This window comes from Podarcis cretensis (assembly GCF_951804945.1).
Source record: "Podarcis cretensis genome assembly, chromosome: 2".
In the NCBI taxonomy this organism is placed as follows: domain Eukaryota; kingdom Metazoa; phylum Chordata; class Lepidosauria; order Squamata; family Lacertidae; genus Podarcis; species Podarcis cretensis.
In genome coordinates, this window is record NC_137171.1 from 66,516,827 (window position 1) to 66,537,121 (window position 20,295).

At 42.0% G+C, this 20,295-nt stretch overlaps 1 protein-coding gene across 1 annotated transcript in view; it reads left to right on the top strand.

Moving 5' to 3' along the window:
• Positions 1–10,287: 10,287 nt before the first annotated feature.
• The window catches only part of SGCD (sarcoglycan delta), a 404,733-nt gene continuing 394,725 nt past the window's right edge, over positions 10,288–20,295 (top strand). The window contains exon 1 of the mRNA XM_079968328.1: positions 10,288–10,460. The gene's annotated coding sequence lies outside the window, so the exon portion shown is untranslated. The remainder of the gene's footprint in view (positions 10,461–20,295) is intronic.

The window sequence follows — 20,295 nt, forward strand, 5'->3', positions numbered from 1 at the left end:
ATTGGTTCATCACTAAATATATTGATAATTGTGAGTATTCAAAACTTAAAAAGAAAGCTTAGATCCTCAGGATACTAAATTCTGCACAAGATTAGAGAAGCTTTGAATAGGCTTTGCCCACCAGTAATTTTACTTTTGCGCATTCCAAGGCAGAGGTTGCATTAGGTAGATGCTCTGCCTCCATGGATGGAGGCATAAATGCTTCTGAATACTAGTTGCTGGAAACCTCAGGAGGGAAGACTGCTCATGTGCTCAGGTCCCACTTGCAGGATACCTGCAGGCATTTGGTTGGCCACTGCAGTAACAGGATGCTGGACTAGATCGGACTAATGAGGCTGGCTCTTATATTGTGAAGATGTTCTTTCTTATGGGAATATCTAGATGGACACATACATATGTGATATACCCAAATACATATTTTTCACCTGATGCAGGCATTTTGCACTTTAAGATGTTTAAATAGTTCATTGACCTATCTATAAACAACACAGAATCAGAGCCAGTGTGGTGTAGTGGTTAAGAGCGGTAGACTAGTAATCTGGGGAACCGGGTTCGCGTCTCCGCTCCTCCACATGCAGCTGCTGGGTGACCTTGGGCTAGTCACACTTCTTTGGAGTCTCTCAGCCCCACTCACCTCACAGAGTGTTTGTTGTGGGGGAGGAAGGGAAAGGAGATTGTTAGCCGCTTTGGGACTCCTTAGGGGAGTGATAAAGCAGGTTATCAAATCCAAACTACTCCTCCTCCTCCTCCTCTTCTTCGTCTTCTTTATGTAATCATATTTTTTTTAAGTCATAAAATTGTTTTGGAATACATGAGTATTATGTTAAACTGGATCTATCTGTCCCCTAGATAAGCTTATCAAGAAAGATACTACAAGACTCAATTTGCAAGTCAGTATTTATTATATTTTCACTTTTTAAGAAGAAAACTGTTGAGGCACAGTTGTAAAGATCAGTCTTGATGATTTATTGAGGTCCAAAATGGCTGACTTCAAAAGCAATTTCGATTAGTATTCTGGGCAGTCAGGGGGTTGAATCCAACAAAGTCACTATGTTTGCACAATGGAACTTTCTCTCTCTCTCTCTCCTCCCCCTGCACCCTCCAAATCTGCTCTAAAGAACTGGGGAAAACCCCAGACTTCATTCAATACAACCCAAGATCTCCTGGCAGGAAAGTGAAAGGTCAGCTTCTATCTAGGCACCAGACACTGGCTTGTTGAGGATCTGATTGTTCAGGAGAGAGGCATGAGGCAGCACTCAGCTCTTCCTCTAGTGACCCAGTTCCTGACACAGGGTTCTTGTCTCTGATCTCACACCTAGCAGCCTTTTGAAGCACCAGATATTGTGTTTTTCTTCCTGAGTAGCTAATCAGGATGAAGATCTCTTGAAGTCTCACCAGGATTCCAGGGGTAGAACTGTTAGCCATAGGAACCCCTAGGTCATAGTGGACACTGTAAATAAGTGAGTTGAATAGCATGGAGGTAAACAAAAGCACAGCCGAGAGAGAGAGAGAGAGAGAGAGAGAGAGAGAGAGAGAGAATGAAAGAAAGCAGTTGACTATTTCTTTCCTTTTTACGAAATTAATCCACACACACTCATATATATATGCACACACTTCTTGCAGCATGCAAAACATGACTCACCAGCATCAGGTGTCCTGCCGCTATGTTAGGCAGATTAGTAATTTTATGGTGGGGGCTGTTCTCCTTATATGGTATCTCAAGAGAAGCTTAAAATAGAACTTGTAGTGGGATGTATACAGTCAGCTTCCAAAGGTAAGAAATTGAGTTGGTCTCCTTAATATGAGTTGAGTTCTTTTTTAATGGATGAAGTTTGCCTTAGCAGTTGATGGATAAACTTTAGCTGGAATGGGATTGTGCATTTAGGAGTGCAATTAGCTGTTTTCAGCTTGCTGTATTATTGGAAGAGAGTGATCAGCTAGTGGAAATCAATGCAATTCACATGCAGCCACAGCCTAAATGGAAACTGTGAATTGTACACCTTAACTAGAAAGGTGTTTTGTTTTTGTTTATTTGGCCAAGTGCAACATGTTCTAAAAGATGAAAGGCAACAGGCAACTGCTGTGACACAAGATGCTATAAACAGTTTCTGGACATTTACTGTAAAATGCAGAAAGTGTGTAGTTCTGATTCATCTCCAGCACTAAACACATTTTTCTTGAAAAGCAATGGGATTTGCCATGTAAATATACTTAGGAGTAGGCTCTAAACCTTGCCTTTTCAGTGAAAGTTGCCAATATAGGACAAATGACAACACATGGAAGATTACATGGCGCAGTGGACAGTTTAACTTTTTTAAAATCTCATAAGCTTAATGACTTGCAGGCGATAATCAAAACAAAATCCTCTCTTATTATAGGCTTGCCTCATTTCCACTGATACAATATACCCTTTTCTTTGCAAGACAATTCTTATTTATTTTGAGATGTCTTGACTATGCTCGTATTCTACAAAATTTCCTATTAGGATTATGAATGAAATACAGTTATCTGTACCCATAAACTCGCTGAAATAAGTACCTCTTAGTGTAATTCCATCTCAGTTCTACAATATGGAACACTAATATTTGCCTGTCTTATAAATTTGGGATAAATATTTCTGTGATAATGCACGCAACAAAGTAAAGTGCTGTGAAAACATAAAAACACTGTATAAACATATGGATACGTTTGTAAAATACAAAGCTGGAAAGAATAAAGTAAACTTGGTTAGAATTGCAGCACAAATATAGGAACTAATCTGTAACCCTGTTTCTGGAGCTGAACTAATTCCTCAATATTAAGGGCATTGATGGGGGGTGGAGTATGAAACATATTTGCAATGGAAATGAAGAAAAAGAGATAAGTGAAGACTAGATGGGTTTCATAGCATGAGGCTGCTGCTGTTTTTCCTTTGAAGGAAGCAAGCACAGCTCAGTTAAAAAGACATGGGTCAATATTAATAAAAAAAACAAGCCCATCCATTGGGAAAGATTGCTATTTTATAGTTTGCATTATAGTAAACCATTATTTCATTATAACTAAAAATGAGCATATCACTGCGTATACTCACTTCAAATGCAAAGAAAAGTAAGCACTAATACATAGCAGATACTGGAGATTCAAGTAGGATTGAGTCAAACGGGGGGACCATTTCTGTGACTATTTTGGTTCCCTGGAAAACAATGCTTCTTTAATCAAAAGCGTCACTGGGGAGGAAAGGGAGACATCTCTGTTGCCAAGACAACTGAATAGATGCTTCCTGTTTTGCTGCATTGCATTGCACTGCAACGAAACGGGTGCAGCAAGTTAAGGTGTGTCCCATGACTGAGGCATCTCTGCTGTGAGCATCAGCTCAGTTTCTTTTGCCAAAGGGATGCAGAACTAATGTGGTGTCAGTCAGATTAGAACCAACAGCTCCTGGATTCAAATTACCGGTATTATCCAGCTAGGACACTCAATGGGTGACATAATGCCAGCCACTCTCTCTCAACCTAATCTACTTCATGAGGGTATTGTGAGAATAAAATGGGAAGAAGAAATTTAGACTCTGCTCTGAGCTTCTTTGAAGGAAAGCATAATACAATGATAATTTATTACCCACCCTTCATCCTAAGGTCCTAGGGCAGGTCACAACATTAAGCCCCATAAGAAAATATTAGTTCCATAATCTTAATTTATAATCTTGTAAATACTTAATGTAACTTGGGGGAAATCCACCTTTCTTTGCCCACAGTGACATCATTAAATTACTTGGCTATACAGTGGTACCTCGGGTTACATATGCTTCAGGTTACATACGCTTCAGGTTACAGACTCCTCTAACCCAGAAATAGTGCTTCAGGTTAAGAACTTTGCTTCAGGATGAGAACAGAAATCGTGCTCCAGCGGTGCAGCAGCAGCAGGAAGCCCCATTAGCTAAAGTGGTGCTTCAGGATAAGAACAGTTTCAGGTTAAGTACGGACCTCCGGAACAAATTAAGTACTTAACCCAAGGTACCACTGTATATTATAATGTCATCAGCATGTGGAACTACACCAGGAATAGGCAAATTCCCATCATCCCTGACCACTGGTCCTGTTAGCTAGGGATGATGGGAGTTGTAGTCCCCAAACATATGGAGGGCCGAGTTTGCCTATGCCTGAACTACACTGTCTAGATCAGCCTTTCTTTAAAATTGGGTCTCCATAAGTTGTTGCACTAGGATCCCTATCATTCCTAGCCAGCAAGGCCAGTGCCAAGGGATGATGGGAGTTGTAGTTCAAGAACATCTAGGGAGCCAAAGTTGAGAAAGTCTGGTCTAGACTCAAGGGGATGGTGCCAAAAAAGCAACTGAAATAGAAAATGCAGTAGCTGGAAACAGTCATACACAAAATTCAAAAGAAGTACATTGCTAAGTTGCCCTGTAAAAATAAACATGTGAAAATTTGGCACAGCCATTTTCATGAGTCATCTAAGGAGTACATGGCTTCTGCTATGACTGTTCATCAGCATTTTGCTGTCTAATAAAGTATTTCCTCCCCAGTAGGTCTGTGTATTGATCAGAATAACTAGAAAGCATGAGGTCTGCAGATGTTTCCAGTGTGCCTGATTCCAGTGGTTATAGTTTTATGATCCTGCATTTTTCTTCACTAATCAAGCTAGAGATGACACAAGACAAGTTACCTTAAAGAACTCTTTGTTTGCCATTGCTGGAAATAAATTATGACATGCAATTTTTTAAACTCCCCCATGTGTTTTTTGTTGTGTCCCCAAATCTAATTCAGAGTATTTCCTTGAGGCCTGACCTGTTTCGGTTTAGCAGAGATTTAATCTTTTAGCTTGTGAGTACAAGCTGTTGACAAAATAGCATTCTTATATGTTGAAGCAAGGCCTAGCAATGAGAGGACATTTTAATAGTGTAATGCAGAATAATCAATTCTCCTTGAGGGCACAGATCAATCCTATCTCTGTCTGGATAACCACCACATGCAAAATGCATAATCATGGAATGGCATAACAATTATGGGAAAGGGTTGGACCTACTGTTGTAATGTACGGTAGTTGCTAATTCTGAGCTATGAGCCAGGAAGTTGCTGTTTTAATGTATCCTTAGCTGTACACCCAGTTGGTAGCCAGAAGAATTCTTACAAAAAGTCATGTTGTTTCTGATAGCATTTGATTCAAATGTAAAAGTTAAATTGTCCATCTGAGGCGGCCTTCTCCTTGAAATTGCTGGTGTTGAATCCTTTTGTTATCTTATTAACAATCTGTTATGTACAGCAAACATCTTTCAAGAAGCAGCTCTTAGCAAGTTCTCCTGTTGCCAGTATAGTCCAACCAAATCATAGGACAAGGTCTCTAATTATGTAAAAGAAAACAGATGAGATCAGATGAACCGCCAAACGAATGATCTATGTGTCTTGGATCTTTTGTTTGATTGGTTGTTTATCTGTTTAAAGTAAAGGTAAAGGGACCCCTGACCATTAGGTCCAGTCATGACCGACTCTGGGGTTGCGCCGCTCATCTCGCTTTATTGTCTGAGGGAGCCGGCGTACAGCTTCCAGGTCATGTGGCCACCATGACTAAGCCACTTCTGGCGAACCAGAGCAGCACACAGAAACGCCGTTTACCTTCCCGCCAGAGCGGTACCTATTTATCTACTTGCACTTTGACGTGCTTTTGAACTGATAGGTTGGCAGGAGCAGGGACCGAGAAACGGGAGCTCACCCCGTCACAGGGATCCAAACCGCCCACCTTCTGATCGGCAAGTCCTAGGCTCTGTGGTTTAACCACAGCGCCACCTGCGTCCCGTTCATCTGTTTACTTTCCTGCAAAAACTGATGTAACAGGATTGGAGGCATGGAGGCATGTGGCAGAAGCCAAAGGGTTTGATCAGCCAACATCTTCCAAGCTAACATCACTAACGCAATTGAGAAGAACAAGGATATATATTACTTCAACATCCTCCTCCAAAGCATTGTGAGTGGAGAGCCAGGAACAAACAGCATGGTCTGACAGTGACTTAACTGCTGCTTACCCGGATGGTACATAGAGAGGGCAGAGCAGTGATGGGGTGAGGGCTGTGCAGGAGCACTGCTGGGGCTAATTCAGCACTCCCACTTGTGTGCCTACACAACTGCAACCTTGCTGCCACCCTACCCCCCCATCACAGTAAGCAACAGTGACAATGCTGTCAGGAGGGCAGTGGCACAGCACTGGCCAGCTGCTCCTATTAAGACCCCCAGTAAAAACCACTCCCCTGATTATAAGCGAGACCTGTCAGTCACAAAACAGCTATCCTTCCCTTTTCTCTTCACCCTGGCATTTTCAAGCATGGAGAGAAATGCTTTTCTTTTAGCAGACATACTAACCCTATTCACACATGTGTGGTGCCAATAAAAGGTTTGATGATGATGATTACTCACATGCAGGGCATATGTTTACACAAGAATGGGAACATATTTTTAGCCCCATCCTTGACTTTGCATCTTCTTCCTGGAGCACTCATGAATTGCATGCAGCTATCTGTAAGGAAAGCTCAACACCTCAAGGCTCCTGTTTGTTGGTAGGAGTTCTGCATTATAGAGACACCCCACAACTGAGTGTCCCAACTGCAGGGGCCCTTACGGATGCTTGTGTGCTAACTTTTCTGCGTGAATAGAACTAAAAGCTTGACCTTACCTCTAAGTCCACATAGGTGGTATTCTACTAATGAGCCCTGTGAGCACAATAATTTCTGCTTATGCGACAGGACTTCCCCTCTCCCCCATGCCCTTCCCAAATCTGCTCCCGAGGTTTGAGGAAACCCTAGAACAGAGCAGGTGCTTGGGGGGAGGAGAGAGGGAGAAGATCCTGTTGTGTAAGGATAAATCCTTGTGCTGACAGAACATTCACCTTAGTGTTTTGTTGTTATGCAAAAATAATGCACATATAGACTCTTGTTTGCATCCAAATTACTGAAGCAGCACAGATTGCTTCAGAGGTCCTCAATTTGGTTTGGGGCACTTCAGAAAGACTCCACTTCAACTCATACAAGCCCTAAATATGTCCAAAGTGGTCTACTTTGATTTGTATTTATCCAAATCTGTGGCAAATCCCTAGTATCTAGAACTTGCTACACAGAGGTGGATCTATTAAGTCACAGCATTTCATGATGAGATACTAGTTACATCCTGATCTCTTCACTATAATTCGACAGTCCTACAGTATCAATGTCATGAGTATTGTCATTGCTATAGTCAAGGTTTATCATTGCAGTTATTGCTTCATAATTCCCATCCTCATAATAATGTATTTTCTATATCATAATTATCAACAAAATTGGGTAAGGTCTTTAGGATATGAATGTGGAATCCATGTTGTTATTACAAAGTTGGATGAGTAATATTGGACTCTACAAAGTGGAAGAGGAGACAAATCCATTATTCATTTGCTTGCTAGCTTGTAAACTGGGCCAAAAGTATTTGTTTCAGCTGTGTTAACATTTGTCGAGTTCCCCTGGCCATATGCTGTGCAAACAAGCCTTTCCAAGACTTCTTGTCCCAGACAATTGTATTCAAGGAAAGGTGTTTTTCAGTTCCTTAAAATCTTTCCCTTTTTTGTTTTTGTTTTTTCAGGAAAGAAGAATTTAAGTGTTCCTAGCAGAGGCAAGCAATCCATAAAACTCTTTCTAGATTGACTCTGGTAAGGTTGTTCAGGTCAGATCAATCAGTTTGCTGGCTATTCCATTCCCATTGTCCTGAATGTACAATGTTCTAACGGAACAATTATAGTTTCAGCATCAGCAATACTGAAGACAACACTGCTGGACTATTTTTCAGTGACAATGCATGTCACTGAACTATACACAGTTGGCTATTTCCTGATTTGAACCTAGGAACACATATAAGGTTGTTTCCTCTTTAGTTACTAATTTGGTAAAGCCATAATTCCACCTCACCTAACAGCTATCTCTTCCTTCTGATTGCTAAACATTTACTAGTACAGTACACTCACTTTAATGTTTCATCTAGTCCAACCCCCTGCAGTGCAAAAATCTTTGTCCCAATGTTGGGCTCAAATTCATGACCCTGAGATTAAGAGTCTCATGCTCTATGGACTGAGCTATGATTTGCATCCAATGTGTATTAAGTGCTAAGTGTTTTGAGACCAGCAGATACTAAACAGAAGAATTGTCTGGCACATTTAATAAACTATCCTTTATATCTGGTATGCTGCTCTAAAGAACATATTATTAAAAATTATAAATAGCATCAAAGAGAACAATGTTATTTTAAACAGTTTGGTCATGGAAAGAGATCTGATAATTTATAAACATGCTAACCATTATCTCTTCCATTAAACTAGCACAGAAGTTGGCTTCAGAGGTATTACTTAATTTTATTTCTGGAAATACAAGTTCAGAGACAAGGCTGTGCTCAAGTCTGCCTGAACTAAGTGATGCTCTAAGTGCTTTTTGTGGAAGATGATTGTGTAAAGACTTAATTGCCTGTAACAGGCATCCCACAATAAAGTGTACCTTAAAAGCTGGGACCAGTAAGAGAAAACACATCATAACAGCTGTTCAAAAACCTGAGCAAATAACATGGTCTTCACCTTGCACCAAAAAATTCCCCATGGAGGGTCCAGGCACCCACAGATGTTGGTGCCAGGGCCATTGATTCTGCATGGCACCCATGGTTTCGGGTGCCCACGGTCACAGGGCCAAGCTGGCACTCTTGCCTCCAAGTGTTTCTATTTTCTAGGGCCAGCCCCAGATTTACAGAAGCCAATTTCCTGGAATATCCTGCTTTTCCTTAGGACATCTCTATTTTCATCAGAGAAATATTGGAGGGTATGGTAGGTCGTCCCTGTTTTCATCAGAGAAATGTTGAAGGGTATGGAGGTATTCGACCCCTGAGCCATCTGAAGGCAGTCCTGTATAGGGAAGCAGTTTAATGTTTAATGTTTTATTTTGCTTTTATATATGTTGGAGTGGCTGGGGCAACCTAGTCAGATGGGCGGGGGTATAAACAGTAATGTTACTATGTATTATGGAACAGGATGTCGGAGGAATGTGGGGAGGATAGGCAACATATGGTCGAAACAATGCTGTGAAGTAGTTTTCAGCGACTAAAAAAAAAAGTTAGGCTAACATTTAAAATGGCAAGAGCTGGACTGGTAAGTACGCTGAGATAAACTTAGTCAAGCGCTACCATATCCCGTGCTTGTGTTCTTTTATTTTACTTTATTTTATGAGGAAACCCTCGCCTCAGCTTCCACGCGGGCCGGTGAGCGCGCGCGAGATTAGCTTGAGAAAAAAAAAGGGCTCTCCAGGTGCTTCCCTTCGCGCGCGGGCGCGCGCGCTACGAAGAGGTAGCGCTTCGCTCCTGCCCTCAGCATCTTGCAGCTTGAGGGCCGCGCCGCTCTGTCTCTCCTCAGCTGCTTTACTTCGCAAGGCTCAATTGGCGGAGCGGGATTCCTGGAGTTGGCAGCGAGGGAAAGTCCCGCTTCCACAGCGTGAGGCAGAGAGCAGGCGCGCGCGCGAGAAAACACCCTGCGCCGCCCCTCCCCTTGCTATTCCTTGGCCCTTTGGCGCGCGCGCCAACGCACACACACACACACACACCCGCGCGGAAGACGCGGCACGTGGGAGGCTCGGAGGAGGCTCTTCTGTTGCTGCCGCCACTGCTGAGGCAAGCTTGGCGTTCAAGCCGCCGCTGCCAACGCTGAACTTCGCCAGGAACCCCGCGAGCACGAAGCGAGGAGAGAGCACTGGAAGCGCCGGCAGGGGAGGGCGCGCAGCACGAGGGAGAAGCCTGGCAGCACCGAAGTGAGGCGGCGGCGGCGGCGGCGGCGGCGGCGGGAGGCTCGGTGGTGAGGCGAGCGGGAATCTCCCCTGCCTTGCCTTTCCTCACAGCTTGCCGGCCAGGCGGCGGCGGCGGCGGCGGCGGCGGCGGCAGCTGCTGGATGTGCGCTCTGCGGCGCAATGCTTCGCCGCGCAGGGAGGCGGCAGGATCCGGCTGAGTCCGGCACGCGCTGCTGAGCTGAGGCAGGGTGCCGGCGGAGGGAGAGCGGGGGGAGCTCCGTGTATGCAGCACCCGGCGGCGCTCGCGCTCCGGAGAGGATGCCCCGTCCTGCGCGCGCCTGAGGACTTCTCCCGCCGGGACCTGGCAAGGCGAGTGCTGGCCAGGGGAGCCGTGGCCGGGCTTGGCTGCCCCGGCTTCGTCAGCTGCTGTCCACAGCAGGAGGCACCATGATCTCCTAACCGGCTCGGCGGAGTCTGGCTCGCTTTCTCTTTCTTTCTATCCTCCCCCCACCCCACCCCCTCCGTTCCAATGGAATTACCCGCCACCGCCGGCTGGAGTTGGAGCTGCTGAACTCGTGTTTGCTGGGCGAGCTCCAGAGCGCCGGCCAAGAAAGGAGTGCACGTTTTGCTCCGTCCTGGATGCTTTCAGAGGGGATCGGCTGGAGCTTGCAGAGCCTCGAACCACAGAGGTGGGGTGAGTACCTCGCCTTGAGTAGGAAGAAGTTGGGGGAGGAGGAGGGATACAAGGCTCTCCCTATTTCCCCCTGTAGTAAATGACACACACCCTATAAAGGCATACACACTTCGAGCTAGATCCTAGAGCATCCATCGTGTTCCTGCTGTCCAGTTGCACTAAGTTTCTTGGGATTTGCAGTGACTCCCCGCTTGGCACATTCTGGCGTGGTGGGTACCATGAAAAGAGAGCAAAAACTGTCTTCCTGCTCTACCAGGCGGCTCCTAAAGCCGTGTGTGTGTGTGTGTGTGCACGCGCGCGTGCTGGAGTGTGTGGCTTCCTGATTTGCATTCCAAGAGGGAGAAGCGAGTCTCTCATGAGCACTGATGGGATGTTGTAATTCTCTGTGGTGAACGCCATCCAAAGGCATTTTCCAGCAAGCCTTATTCCCAACTTCGCCCCTTAGAGGAGTTTGGAAACAGTCGTCCTCGGTTTAGATGACAGTGTCAACAGCAGAAGTAAAAAGCTACATGTATAGTATGAGTACAACAAGTCCATGGTCTGAAAGAGAGGTCATTGCATTGGTGAGCAAATCAAAACTATCACATCGCTACCAGAGTAAGGGAACTCTTGACACAGGTGCCTTTCCCCTTTTTAATTTGAAAAGGCTAATCCAGGTGAAGAGATTCAGGCAGTGGTTCTAGTTGCTAGCCATCAACAAGTGGATTTTTAGTTTTTTTTACAGATGAGCAAAAGAGCTTCCTTTTCAGTAGTGTGCCTGGTTGAGAAGTGTCATAGATTCAGGCTGCATCTTAGCAGAGGCAAATAGAAAATCGTGACTTGCCTATCTTTTTAGTTGTGCTCATATATGTGCTGTCTACAGATGCCACATTTCTGATGGTGCACTGCTGTGAAACAGAAAACACTCAGCTGAATCTCTTTAATTGTCTTGGAAGAGTGACACAAACTTTGGGGCAGCCAAGCTGCCATTTAGATTGAAGGAATGGAACTAGATTGCAGACAAGGAGTTTCATAAGTGTATGTGTGTGTTTTCTTGCTTTCAGAACAATGTTATGCCGCAGCAGTAACCATTCTTGGAAAATAATAGCCTTTCTGTCATAAAATCTCTCAACCATGAATTGGAGAAGTCTGAATTGCTGACCATTTTTTTGATAACACACCTAATAATTTTCTGATGTTCTGCTGAAGTTGTAGTTGATTCAAGAAGATTGCATGTGAAATGTAACACCAAGAAAGTGTGTCATAGTCTTCTCTTTATTGTTGCTGTTGTTGTTGTTTGGTAGAGTAGCATAGTAAAGAGGGGAAAATGATACAAAATACTGATTTGTAAATCAAAATCTCAAAACATTTAGGGCTTAAGTATAAATATGCTCAGGTCAGTTCATTCTATTCTAGCATTTCTGGATTTTTGCTTTGTATTTCAGCCGTTGTCTGTCATTTTAAAGCATGACAAGATCTATGTTAAATTGTTTAGGTGAAATCTTGCCAAATGGCTTAGAAAGTACGTATAATGTCAGCACCATACCCAGGCAGCAGATACCGTTATTGGAATAATAGTGGTAGAGTACTCTTGTGGAGTAAATGATTTGTTTTCACCGAAAAGTTGTAACAAGTGTAGAAATCTTGTTGCACACTTTCCCTTCAAAGAGTCTTGGCAATGCTCTGTGAAGGAAGCACCATTCATGCTGGTTTTGTGTTAATTCTTCAGCCCATGACCATTGTATTTGGTTAACAGAGCAATCCTAACCCCTGGTTTGTGCTGCTGGAGGGCTTAAGAATAAGGTGGGAGTGTTCCTGTGCCATGTTGTGCAAGTAGGGAGGGTGGGCTCTGCCACCGTGAAGGCTCTCATTGTACCTGCCGGAACTGTGGTAGAACACACACTACTGCCAGTGCTGTTCCGTCATAGCCCCCTGCCCCCCCCACCAAAGGAGCATAACGGGGGTTGTGGGTGCAGCAGGGCTGCCAATGGATATGTTGGACCCAAAGCTGACATACGTATTTCTTGGACAGGAGCTGGCATTGCAAAAAATAAAACAACTGCCCCCACTTTCTGACCTGGATGGTGTGAGTGGTAAGGCTTTAGGTCTTCTACTTTGTTCTTCCCTGATGCTCATGGTCTTTTAACTACTCACTAAGTTTCAGAAGTTATACTGCATTTGTCAACAAAGGATCTTGGCTCTATTTCACAACTTTACACCCTGATGGATCTTTGGATGAAATCATGAGTAAAATACTATTGGCAAGTAAAGTGTTCAGTTGACTTTGAAGTCAAAATGCAAAGGAGTGGTTTATCTTTTTTATTTTTGTAGTAGAGTGGCTTAAGCAGAAGTTGGCTAACTCATATTTTTTCCTTTTGCCTCAAACACCTTTGTTTTCTTCAGGCTCAGTTCTTGAAAAGCCCTTTGCTTTTGGAATAAGGATTTGGGCATTCGTTCACAATTTTAGAAAGCATTATATATTTGTTTTAAAATGTGTTGTAGCCCTATCCTTGATTGTTCTAATGTTTACTCAGTAGGGTTTATTTAAAAATAGTTGTGCATAAGATCACAGCCTTAGACGTAGAAGATACTCATTATTGTAACTGATCCCTTTTGTTTTGGCTTCACTGATTATGTATTGTGCATGTTTGCTGTGAACTCCCACTGAATTCAGCTGCATATACTTCTAAATAATTATGTTTAGAATGCAGACGTAGTTATAGTTCCAGCGGAACAGTGGTGCCTTCCTGGGTGCAATGACACATTGCCCATGTTGCAGCATTGATGGAAGTATTTGGAGGAATCCTTACCAATAATCAGACATAGATTGCAGAACTGGGTGAATGCTGCAGAAGTATTTTCTCTACCCCATCTCCTATCATCTCTTTCCCAAAGATTCTGTGACTTTAGGCTGTTGCAGTCAGAGTGGCGATAGCACACTCCGTGTTGAAGGCTACTTCTGTTGACATAGCAGTCACTTGAAGACTGGCTAGTCATAAACGTTTAGGGCAGTTTTTGTGAAATGTTTTCCTTGCCCAGTGCAATGTGGTGTTTATGGTATAGTATGGCAAAAAGAAATGGACTAAATTCTGCTTTACATCTGTGAATATTTATCCTCGGCTACGCTTTCCATTAAACAAGCAAATGATCGTGCCTGAGAGCTGATTCATGCAGCCATTTTTTTTCCAGGAGGCATGCATACTGAGGCTTTTTACAATCTCGATTTGGGCATGTTGATTTTGTGCATGTTTGTTTTGATTTGCTGCATCCTGAAATATCTTCTCAGAGGATGTTTAATCACAGCACACTCTGTTTGATCTGGAAAATAATGGTGCTCTCTGAATACTGGCTCAACAAACTAGCTGAGGACACAACTCTTCATCCATTTCTAGCCAAGTTTAAATCCTGTTGGATGCTGGGCAACCTTTAGATGAGTCGTTCTAAAGTAGAGAATGACATACAACAGACAGCAAGCTGTATTGGCAGCAACAAGGTCTTAAATCTCAGAAAAATGATTTAGGCTGCAGTCATATGCCCATGTAATCCACTGGGATTAAGTGGGATTAAATTCAGTGGGATTTACTTCAGAGTAGACATGTAGATTATTGTGCTGTTACAAATTAACTGATTAGTCAGATACCACAGAATTTAGGATAGCAGGGATTGATATTGAGCATATTCAAAACTCATATCCTTAGAATACCAATTAGGACCTAGGAACATTTGGTTGTAAATCCTATAGTAATTTGTTCTCTTTCTTCAGCCTTTCCACTTTTACTGAGAATACGGGCCTTTAATCACTTCAGTTACGAAAGCTCAAGGTCCATATAGATAACTGAGGTGTGATTGATATATATTGTGTTCCAGGACCCATTTAGAAGTGTTGCATTGTTCCCCAGGCTTTTTGTTTATACATTTTTTTTCAGTTTTCTGTTTACACATCATACTGTTTCCATCATACATTACACAGTGGTGAGGGTCCCCTCTTCTTTGTGGTTTAGGATGAGAACAGGCTCCGGCTTGTGGGCTGGATCCTGACATCCCACACGAGCCATTTTGACTGGGTAGGGCTGCTGACCAGCAAGTCACAAGCTGTCATATTGCTGACAGGTGTTCCAGTGTAAAGAAAATCTCAACAATTTTGCAGGAGCCAGTGATGTAAAAGCATTTACAGTTTGGGGTAAAGCAACTAATGAACCGAATTGGCACCTACGTCAGATCTAATTTAGCCCATGGCCTGAAGGATCAGCACTCATAGCTTAGGACAGGCATAGGCAAACCTGGCCCTCCAGTTTTGGGACTACAACTCCCATCATTTCTAGCTAACAGAACCAGTGTTCAGGTATGATGGGAGTTGTAGTCCCAAAACATCTGGAGGGCTGAGTTTGCCTGTGCTTGGCTTAGGATATGGAAGAATGGTAAGATGAGGGTCTCTTCCCAGAGGTGGTGGGTAGGTTTTATTGAAATGCCTCATATAGAGGTATCTTTTTTTGAACCAGAGTAGGACCCTGGTGAGGCTTCATCTTCAGAGAGATAACAGCTGTGCCTGTGCTTTGGAGTTAGCATGATTTAATGTGGCTTGTGTGAGGGGCTACAGCTGAGGGTTTTTTGCTGCTAATTCTGGACAGGTGGTTGTATTTTATTGTTCAGCTCTATTAATGTGCTTTGTTAGTAGGCTGTTTAATATTTAGTGCAATTTTGAATTCATTGGAATGAGAGGCTTTTGATGGCTTGATTGTTAGACTTATTTAAACTTTACTGAATTGTTCGAAATGAAGTGCTAGAAATGAGATTTTATCTTTTTGCTCCATGCTGCATTCTTATTAATGTATTACTTTGCTGTGTGTCTAGATTCAGTCTCAGTATTTTATTTTGCTGAGCTTTAGTATGAATTTAGTATGAATTTTTAGTGGATTGTCTAGCCTTAGTGTTGTTGGCATGTCTGTCTATCTCGAAAGACAGTGGAGTGCATCTGGGGTGTTCGTGGAGTCAAACCGCTGCATTAGCACCACTGAAGTGACCTTCCTGAGGTGCAAGTCTGGGCAGTGTGTATGGAAGTCCTAGGCTGCCCAGATGACAAGACCCGCCAACCCCCAACCTTGCTGATGTGGTCCAAAGGAAATCAGAGCAATACATTTGGCACTAGCATGGCTATAGGAGTCACCACAAGGAGCCACCCAACCATCTTAGGGACTCTACTCCAGATTTGTGTAGGTTTTACTCTTTGCCTTAGTGTAATACTGAATTTATTAACTTCAAATGTTTTCATGCATTTGTTGAAATATGGTCCGATGTTGATATTTCGCCAATATATTTTGAAGTGTTAATGAATGGTATTGGAATGTTGCTCTTATAATTTACCAGGAGTTGCTTTGGGTGTGATTTACCAAGAAAAGTTGGCATACAAATAAACTTTGTATCTAATATGTTAATTGATTTTTAAAATGTAGCACAACAGCAATCAACAGACATATTCTCAATTCCATCTTCCCCATTTTGGTTTCCATATGTTAATGACTTGAACTTCAGATTTGGGACTAAAAGAATGCATTCTCATTTTGCTCATGGATCAACCATATTTCCAAATAGTATACTAGTGGATTTTGGAAAACAAAGGAAAGAGATAACTTGAAAATTGTCCACATGTCATGCTTTTTTCAGAACATCCTGGATCTATACTCAGAGGCCCATACGAAAAACCCACACCTAATGATTTTTGTGATTGTTTTTACAATCAATTTTAATTTTTAAAATTATCTCAAAATGTTTAGTGCAGGTGGATGGGATTCACCTGCCCACCCTCATCAGTAGAAGTCCTGTGCAAGGACTTCCACCTGCGCAATGGGGCTTTCCCCATCTCCTCCCCCCAGCACCCCCTGACCTTGGTTCACAATGGTGGTGTCAGGTATCATCTGAAAAACAAGAATGCTTGCATAGACAGAATGATTGAAAGAGTGTTACTTTCCCTATTTGAAGGGATAAAGGTGACCATGAAAGCTTACAAAGTTATCTACAATAACTAGTGGGAAGGAAGTGTTGCTTCCTAATAATTTAGGGGATACATATAAAATATTGTAGCTCATCTTAAGAGTTGCTGCAAAGGGAATCCCTGTTCTTGACCTTGTGGTAAGTAGAAATCCATTTGCTCTCCACCACAAGAATGAATTTCAAACCTTTACTGGAAATAGTTTTAAAATAGTTACTTTGAAATTAATTACTTTTTAAATTAATTAATTTTAATTCTTTATTTATTTGTAACATTGCTATTTATAGCAAACAAGCAATGTGATTCAGACTTCTTTTTAGTCCTTAACACAGGTCAATAAACTTTTCTTTCTTCAGCTCCAGAGGGAGATCCTAGCAACTTGCTTGTTCATCATCACTGAGCTTTAAGGGCTGACTTAGAGCTAGGTTCTCAGGTTTCACCTTCCAGAAGAGAGAACTGTTTGGGTTTCTGGGATAAGTCATCAATTAGCATATTCCAGCCTCTCCTTGCTGCATTTACCTAGAGACAGTTTGCCTAGTGCAAACCGCTTTGCATAACATTTTAAATGCAATGCATTCAAACGTAGCATTTTTTGTATATTAAACATAAATTTAACAGCTCAGTGGTACAACTCACATTTTGCATGTAAGTGGGTTGGGGCATCTGATTAGCTACTTTGATAACAGGATATTTGATTAGATGGGCTTCTGGCATGATCCAACAGGGTTCTTATATTCTTAAGACTGCAATTTGTTCAATTTCCATTATAGAGGTTATTCTTGTGACATCGTGATTTTTTCATGTTTGTCAATTCAAGAAGTTCAATAATTATTCTCTATAATATTTAATTGATAGTATGTTGTACTTTGACTTGTGTAGAAATGCCTCGTGAGCCATGGGCTTGCTTGGAAGTCTTGAGTCTCCCAAATCATGACGTATCGTGCTTCTTTTTCCCCTGAGTGGTTGCACTTTCTGCTCCCTGTTGAGCAATACCCATAATTTACCTTCCAAATTGGCAGGCTGCATTTAGCGCTTACGCTCCTAACCAGAATTGGAAACCATGGCCTGATTTATTTATTTTTAATTCTTTATTGAAGGGCAAGTGCTTTCCACAGTCTGCCAAGTGAGGCAAACTGTGGCTAATATTAAACTGGAAATGGGGAGGAAAGTCATGGGTAGAATGAGAGTGCATATAGTTTGGAGGATCAGCCTCTGCCCGTCACAGGATCAAGACTGTAAATTGTTTGTGTACTAAAATACTAAGTGACTGGGTGTACTTTCTGTACAAGAAAAGTTCCTCCTTCATCATAATCAACTTATTCTGACTGCCAGGAGGAATGTGTATGTCACTAGTTCTTATATGTCATGGGTAGCTGGTAACAAAAAACTGAAAAGACAGCAAGCTTTAACAGGGCTCAGTTTTAAAATGAAAAACACTTATTCCGGCATTATTAAAATAGTAACTGACAAGCTGTCTTGTGTCCCCACCCGCACCCCGAAAGTTATTGACATGTTACTTTAGGCAGTATTGATGGCAAAGTTTGATTTATGACGAATTTGAAAATGGTTAAATTCTTATTTTAGGAATAAATAGAAATGCTTGACATCGTTACTCTTGCAGGCTCAAAGTAACTAGCAAATAATACATTATTTTTATTGTGATAACTGACATTTGGAAATAAAATGTTTATGCACCTGAAACTCTTGCAGTCTAAACCTTTTGTGGTTCATTTAAATGTTGAAAAAATGTTAAGATGGACAGTTTTAACATTACAATGGTAGAGAGGTCATGTCCAAGTACATGTCTGATGGCATGGAGCAGTGTTTCTCAACTTTTAAAAACCCATGCCCCCTTTTAGCAAACATAAAATCCCATGCCCCCCCCCCAATTATTTTCTCTGACTTTCCAAACAGACTTTCCAAACAGTGACTTTAAATTACATTTAAAAATTGGGTGTAATAATAAAAATGAATCAAAGTGCTCAATGGCTTTGAGGGAGAAGGTCATTTTTTCACTAGAGCTGCCAAATTATAGGAACACTACTTTGATCCCAGGGACCCGGGTGGCACTGTGGTCTAAAGCACTGAGCCTCTTCGACTTGCCGATCAGAAGGTTGGTGGTTCGAATCCCCACAACGGGGTGAGCTCCCATTGCTTGGTCACAGTTCCTGCCAACCTAGCAGTTCGAAAGCACACCAAAAAGTGCAAGTAGATAAATAGGTACTGCTCCAGTGGCAAAGTAAACAGCATTTCTGTGCGCTGCTCTGGTTTTGCCAGAAGTGGCTTAGTCATGCTGGCCACATGACCTGGAAAAACTCTGCGGACAAACGCCAATGAGATGAGTCTTCTGTGACTGGACTTAACTGTCAAGGGTCCTTTACCTTAACTTTTACTTTGATCCCAGCCCGCCTACTCACTGGCATGCCCCAGAGTGACAAAGTCAAGAGGCTCATAACTACAAGTGTTGTGTTCCGATGGAAAAACAGGGCCCAACTGTCTGTGGAATTATAATATGCCACCAAAGGCTGAGTGGAGCCCAAGACCGGCTTTTTAGTGTTGGCTGCAGAAGAAGGAACACAGGTTAAGTGGAAAGGAACAAAAATGTGGCACTCTTTTGCTGTGATTTTGCTTTGTAAATTAATGAAAGTGAATACAAATAAATGAAAGTGGTATTTTAAATTTTTATAGAAAATTGAATGTGTTCTAAGGGGAAGGTAGAAGTCAAGCTCTTCTCAAAATGTCAAAGAATCCTTATCACAATAACTGTCGATTTCACTCTGCTTTTCATCTACACACACACACACACCCTGAACTAGAGCAAACACACAATGTTTGATAAAGATTGTGCAGCAGTTGAAAATATTTTTAATTACCTTCATAAGTAATAATGGAACACACAATACTTTTCTCTACTTCTTTTCAAACTCCACATTCCTTAAATAAAAGTGCAAAATTTGTTCATAGATTTGCTGCTGTTGCTAAAGAAATGTCCTTTGCATATTTGATGCTCCCTTGTTAGAAGCAAACAGCTATCATATCCAACTGATTATAATGGCAAGAGAAACACCACCATAATGGGTTGGGTTTATTCACTACTGGATAATGAAATAATGAGTGTTAAAATTATGGCTGTTGAGGGCTGCAGCTACTGCTGTTTGAAGCACAGTGGAATGTATAGGATGAATTCCTGTAAACTTTGTTTGGCTAAGAGTTAATTAAAAGAGAAATGCTTTGAGCTGTGGACTCCTTTCCTGATAAAAAGCATTTCATAAAACTCTGTCCCACTCCAATAATTTCTGAAGTCTTTGAAAGATATGCATGGGGAAATGTTTTTCATTCAAGCTTTTCAATTGAGGCTTGCTACCAAAAATAAGACTTAAAGCTTCATTCTGAAAACTGTAGTCTTTATATGTACAGTAGAAAAAATTGTGACAACACTTCTTACAGTAGGAAAATCTGTAAAACCAGGTATGAAAGGCTTTGCCTAATTTGGAAAATAAGGTACAAGGGATTTCAAAGTTGGCTTTTCTGTGTGATATTGTAGTGAAATCAGCTCCTTGCATATTCAGTCCTCTGGTGAAATTCAAGTCTGTGCAAAGCTGCAGTGTGTCACTTAAACCTTGTTTTCCTGGTCCAAGTTGTGTTTTAGGACAGGCCACTAGGATTGGAATGAAATTCTCCTCCTTGTTAACATTGTCAGGGCTTGGAGAAGATTTAGCTCCAAGGTTAGTCATATAGCATGGTCTCATGGTAAAGATCAATGTGGAAAAAAATGTGTATCCAGCTGGAAAGTCAAAACTTTCTTTTGAATATAAAATAAGATGATTAATATGGACCATATTGCACGAATGATACAGGAAGGACCATTAT